Below are 6311 nucleotides of genomic sequence, written 5' to 3'. Positions count from 1 at the left end.
TTTTCCATTTGTTTTTCATTCACCAGCAACTCTAAATGTTCTTTGATTCTGTTTATAGAGCATATAATCGAGCTGCAATTAAGTTCAGGGGACTTGATGCTGATATTAATTTCATTTTAAGTGACTACAAGGAGGATATGAAACAAGTAATTTTGCATACTGGCATATATATACTGTCTAATGGTTCTGATAGATGATAGATGGATATGTAAAATTGAAATGTCCTTCTACAATGTTAGATGATAAATTTGACAAAAGAAGAATTTATACACACGCTGGCGACAAAGCAATGGCTTTTCAAGGGGAAGCTCCAAATACAGAGGGGTTACTCTTCAAAAGTGTGGTCGTTGGGAAGCTCGTATAGGGCAGTTGCTCGGAAAGAAGTAAAATGCCAAAGCCATTTATTCTTGTGTTATATTTTTCCTTTTTTTTAAAAAAAAAAGGTAGCATCAATTCTTTCTTTTGATCAAACCACAAAAAGTTCTAATGATAAATATACATATTCTACCAAACTAAATAAAGAAGATTTTGAAAGCTACAGATAACCTATGCGAAAATAATGGTTGGATGTGCAGGTACATATATCTTGGCCTATTCAACAGCGAAATAGAAGCTGCAAGGTTCAACTGAGCATGGAATTTCCTCATTCCTCACTATAATCTCTTGAAATTTTAATTGTAACACCTCAAGTATCTGATTTATATGCCAACATTGCTTTCTTTATTTTTGTTGTTCTTCAACACTAAGGCTTATGACAAGGCAGCTATAAAATGCAATGGGAGGGAGGCTGTGACAAATTTTGATTTGAGTATCTACGAGGGAGATGTTTTGATCGAGGCTGATGCTGAAGGTATAATCTGCATCTTTATGTTTTTCCTTTCCTATCACTCATAGACAATCTGTTTGTTGTAATTCATGTGTTCTTTGGATTGGTTTGTCATTCCTCCAGGCCATGATATTGATTTGAACATGAGGATTTCTCAACCTGATGTTCATATTTAAAAAGGTGATGTAAGTAAACTAGACAATACCTCATTTGAAGCATGATTCCTATTGCTGTTGGTATTTCTGATTACTTGTAAACTGGTATTTCTGATTGGTATTTTAAATGCATGATTCCTGTTGCTGTTGGTATTTCTGATTACTTGTAAACTAGTATTTCTGATTGGTATTTTAAATGCATGATTCCTGTTGCTGTTGGTATTTCTGATTAGTTCTGTTGGTATTCCTGTTGCTGTTGGTATTTCTTCTGTTTTAAATGCATGATTCCTATTGCTGATTGTATTTCTTTTTGTGTACTCGTAAATTGGAACTAGATAACATTCAAGTAGGCCTTTAAGTGCTAAATTCTAGTAGGCCTTTAAACTGGAGCAATTGCATTCCAGTAGGCCTTTAAGTGCTATAAAGTTTACTTGTAAACTGGAGCAATTGCATTCCAGTAGGCCTTTAAGTGCTAAATTCCAATTGCATGCATCTTGATTCTCAATTGCATTCATTTGATTGGATTAAATAAGAAGGGTACGGTCTTGTTGCTGATGCTATGGCCTCCCCTTGAGATTCCAACTCCAAGGCAAGGACAAAGGGAAAGATCACCCATATTTCCTCCTTTTTCTTTCATTACTTAATCCTAATTGCAATGCCTGGTTTCTATACTATGTCTGATATGCATATAGAATCAACAATAACCTAGACTTTTTTCTATCAGTAATTGTTCTACAAGATATTGCCTAATTGTAATGCCCAACTTCATGCACAATTTCTATCATGTGAAATATATATGAACCTTCTCATGCACAATTTGTTGTTTATTTTTCTTCTCTAGTTGCTTCTTTCAATATGTAAGAAATTGTTCTATCTTATTTCTTTTGTATTAGATTAATAATAACTAATTTATTTGCAAAATTAGGTTGCTAGTGGTGGCATTGGTAGCAGTATTGGAAATTATATTAGTGGCGATAGCAATGTTGCAGTTTAACCTAACTATCTTAATACAATATTATACTTTCATTTATTATTTATAGCATGTTTTATTATAAAATTTGTTTGATCATTAATTACTTTTTATTATTATATAGTCAAAACTAAAGAAAGTGAGTGCTGGAGATATCAGTGTTAATGCTAAATGTAAGCTGCTTCATTGGTCTGTTGATGGAGCTATTGCAGAAAGTCGATTGTATCCACGAATCCAAAAGCAAAAGCACATCACGCTCCTCTTGGTGAATCTTATTGGAAAGTTTGGATTGATAGAGTTTTAGTGGAGAAGGTAGAGCTAATTCGACCGAATGAAGAGATATTTTTTCTTGAGGTTGCAATAGGAAGCATAGTTGCTTGGACATCCATGTTTATAGTTTTGTCTGACTGATATAGATTTGACCATATACTTTTTGTAGTAAAGATGAATTTTTATTTAGATTGTTTTATCTAACTAAATGTTGATGGTTATCTCTGATGTATATGCACATTGTTTGAGCTCTGATTTTATAATTGTGAATGTGATTTTATCTGATATTTGTACGTGGTATTTGTGTGTTGGATTATAAATGTTAGAGCTTTGAGCAGGTTATAATTATTTGTATTTGTATTATATTTATATATATAGGTATATTGTACTTTAAGAATATAATTATCCGCAGCGCGCGGGGCGCGCGCGCGCTGCAGAAAATTGCATCCGCAGCGCACGCTCGGATAGTACTCAGTACACTTCCCCGCTTAGTACCTCCTTGCCTAAGCTCTCGGCTCTGCAAATCGTGAGTTCTCTGCTCGGCCTCCCACTCAAAGGCTTCCTTCCTAGCCTCCCAACTTGGCAATTTGACAGCTGCTTGGCTTCCCGTTAGGCAACTTCACACCCAACCTCCCAGCTCGGCGGTTCAAGAACTCTCTGCTCGACATCCCGCTCGGCAACTCCCTACTCGACCTCTCGACGCTCAAGCTCCCTACTCTGCTCCCACTCGGGAGCTTGACCACTCGACTCACTCGGCCCACTCAGTCACTCAGGCTATTAGGCAGCCTAGCAGCTCAACCAACTTAACAACTTGACTTTCCTAAGCAACTTGATCTTCCCTAATAGCTTGACTTTCTTAAGCAGCTCAATCTTCCTAAGCAGCTCAGCTTACCTAATCTAGCTTAGCCTACCAAGCCCAGCTCGATAATAAGTCAAGGCCATCTCGACATATCAAGTCAGTCTAAATTTTAAATTTAATAATTTTTAATTTAATATATTTTCAATTATCTCCGATAATAATTTTAAAAGAGTAAGATTATCCAACAAAATTATCATATATGTTTTATATCTTTGAAGAAATTTCAATATTAGTTATAAAAATATTGAAGATATAAAAGATATTTAATTTGGTAGTTATATATGCATCAATCATTCATGAACCAAATAGTAGTATACATGTGCTCAAGGTTCGATTCTCATACAAGATATATTACACTGTAGTGCTCAAGCTAATAGGACTAATGAGCTGCCATGTTAGGAGCCACTGAGCTTCCAAATTTACTCAATATAGGAATAAGAGAGAAGGTCGCCCACCTTCAGCACTAATTGGACTCAAGCTTAGATACTTGAATTATTAAAAAAAAAATAGTATATATAAGTTTGCAAATTATATTATTTTTCATACTATTTCTTGTTTGAGGAAGAGTGACAAGTGAATGGGAGGATCATTTGCTTTTGCTTGATACGCATTTTTAAAACTATATATTTAATCATAAGATCTAAAATAATTATACAAATAATAATGTAATATTTCTTTTTTTTCTTCCATAATTTTAACAGTCGTATTAAATAACTTGTCGTATTTATAATTTTTGAATGAATTGCTTATTATACATGATGCATAAAGTATTAGGTGTAAAGATGGACTATATATACCCCAGGGGAAAAATTTTACATAAAAATAATTTTTTTTAAAAAAAAAAAGATATATGGTTGTTATATGGTAGGTCAAGTTCTATGCAGCAAATTTAACTAGCTATTTTTATTTTTAATATTTATATTTTTATCATATTTTTTAAAATTAATTTTGTGACCTAAAGAGTGATAATTGGACAAACTTAACGGCATTCTTAATTTTCCTACAACATTTTATAAGTTTATTCGGTATAGAAAGGTTTAAGATGTGTCAAATACGTCAGATTGAAAAAAACCTATCTCGATCTCATGATCGAATTAGTTTTTTTTATTAAACTAATTATTGCAGAATTATTATGTTGGAAACGTAAATGGTAATGAGATGGAAAGATGGAAAGTAATCGGCGACTCAGCCACTCAGTTCTGTCCCACAAAGATTGTCTAACATATTATTTATTGCATTTCAAAACATAGCATGGCCAACATGAGAAAATTCAAAACCTCTAAAATTAATTATTCATTTTTAGATAAACATGTAAAAGTATTGATTAAATTTTATTATGGGTTGAGAAATATTTTTATTTCATTAGAAAGTGTTGTATTTACTTTTCTATAACAAGGTTGGAGTTAAGTTTCCATAGAATATTGAGCTATTCGAGTTAGACAATGAAAAGAGTGACTCAAATTCTTACAATAAATTTTGTGAGACATTTTTACTCTTCTTAGTTTGAAAAGGTAAGGTTTGCAAGATCTCCATGGACAAAGGATATATAACATCACTTGATCAAGAATTATATATCCTATTGTCACGTGATTTTATGTGACAGATAAGGTAACTGGTTACCATAATATATTTATTAATATGAAATTTTCTTACAACTCTTGAACTAGGGTCTTTTATCTTCGTCATCTTTAGAGATGGTGCTAAAATATTCTCACTATATCATTTATGACTGATGCAGATGTGGTGAGTGACATGGCCTCCTCCTGAGCAAAGGTCAAGAGTCCAACAAAAATTTAAACATGTGTCGATGTGGCAGTAAGGGTCAATGGGACTCGAGGGAAGATGGCTCCGTCCAAAATAAGGCTAGATCAAGATGAGATGACGACTCAATCACCTCATCTCGACCACTCTGTCTTGGACACCTCAGTCTTGCGTCCCGAGTCCTAGGTCTCATCTCGATCACTTTGTCTCAGACATGTCAATCTTGAGTCTCATCTCAGCCACTCTGTCTTGAACAACTCGGTCCCGAGTCTCGAGTCTCATCTCGGCCACTCTGTCTCAGACAACTCGATCCCAAGTCTCGAGTATTATTTCGGTCACTCTGTCTTGGATACCTCAGTCCCAAGTCCCGAGTCTTATCTTGGCTACTCTGTCTCGGACAACTCGATCCTGAGTCTTGAGTCTTATCTCAACCTCTCTATCTCGGGTACCTCAGTCCCAAGTCTCATTTTGGCCGCTTGCCGATGTGGCAGTAAGGGTCGACGGAACCTGAGAGAAGATAGCTCCACCCAAAATAAGACTAGGTCAAGACGGATTGACAACTCAATCACCTCATCTTAGCTATTCCATCTTGGATCTCTCAGTCCCGAGTCTTATCTTGGTCACTTTGTCTCGGACATCTTAATCTCGAGTCTCATCTTGGCTACTCTGTCTCAGGCATCTCAGTCCCGAGTCTCATCTCGATCACTCTGTCTCAGTCACCTCAGTCCCAAGTCTCATCTCAATTGCACCATCTTGGCTGGCTCAAGCCTGGACCCCACTTTTACATATTTTGCAAACTCCCATCCTCTGAGGGCCCACTAAGGGGAATATGAATATTCTTGCAGACACGCAACAGGCCAAGAATAAGTAAATGGTTACGATATTGTCAGGTCTGGTCCTCTCGGATACCTCTTTTTCTACATATAAAGTTAAAAAGAAACGGTTATCGAATATGGTCTCCTCGTAGGCCTCCACAATGTTGTTATCTCATCCAACTTCGAGATACTTTCAAATGACTATAAAAACCCTAAAATGAGGTATTATATTTAGGATTCTCTCAACTCTTTTTTCTTCTTTTTTTCTAAAACTTCATCTCTTGGGAAGAATCCTAACTTAAGTGTTAGAGTAGCTTACTTGGTAGTTTTCTAACCTTGGCCTTCGTGTCAACTTGAGTAGCAACTTTGCACAGAGAGGGCACCAACTCATGCACTTGGTGAATTTTATTGGATATTCCAAGAGAATGATTATGAAATAGGTTGAGATTCATACTAAGAGATCAACATTTGTAATACAAAAGGTTCATATTATTCAGAGCCGTGTCCACTGGAACCACAACCTTCTTTTTTTATCCTATTATATAATTTGAAATTATTCATAATTATTTAATAATAGAAAAACTATTTTTTATAAAGTAAGAATATTGCATTAATAGAATTTATAATCAAAGTTTAATTTGATGGATGAAATGCG

This window comes from Curcuma longa, chromosome 21 (genome assembly GCF_044706935.1).
Source record: "Curcuma longa cultivar G26 ecotype Majalengka, Jawa Barat chromosome 21, ITB_CL_G26_1.1, whole genome shotgun sequence".
NCBI lineage: Eukaryota > Viridiplantae > Streptophyta > Magnoliopsida > Zingiberales > Zingiberaceae > Curcuma > Curcuma longa.
This window is presented reverse-complemented; position numbering follows the sequence as displayed.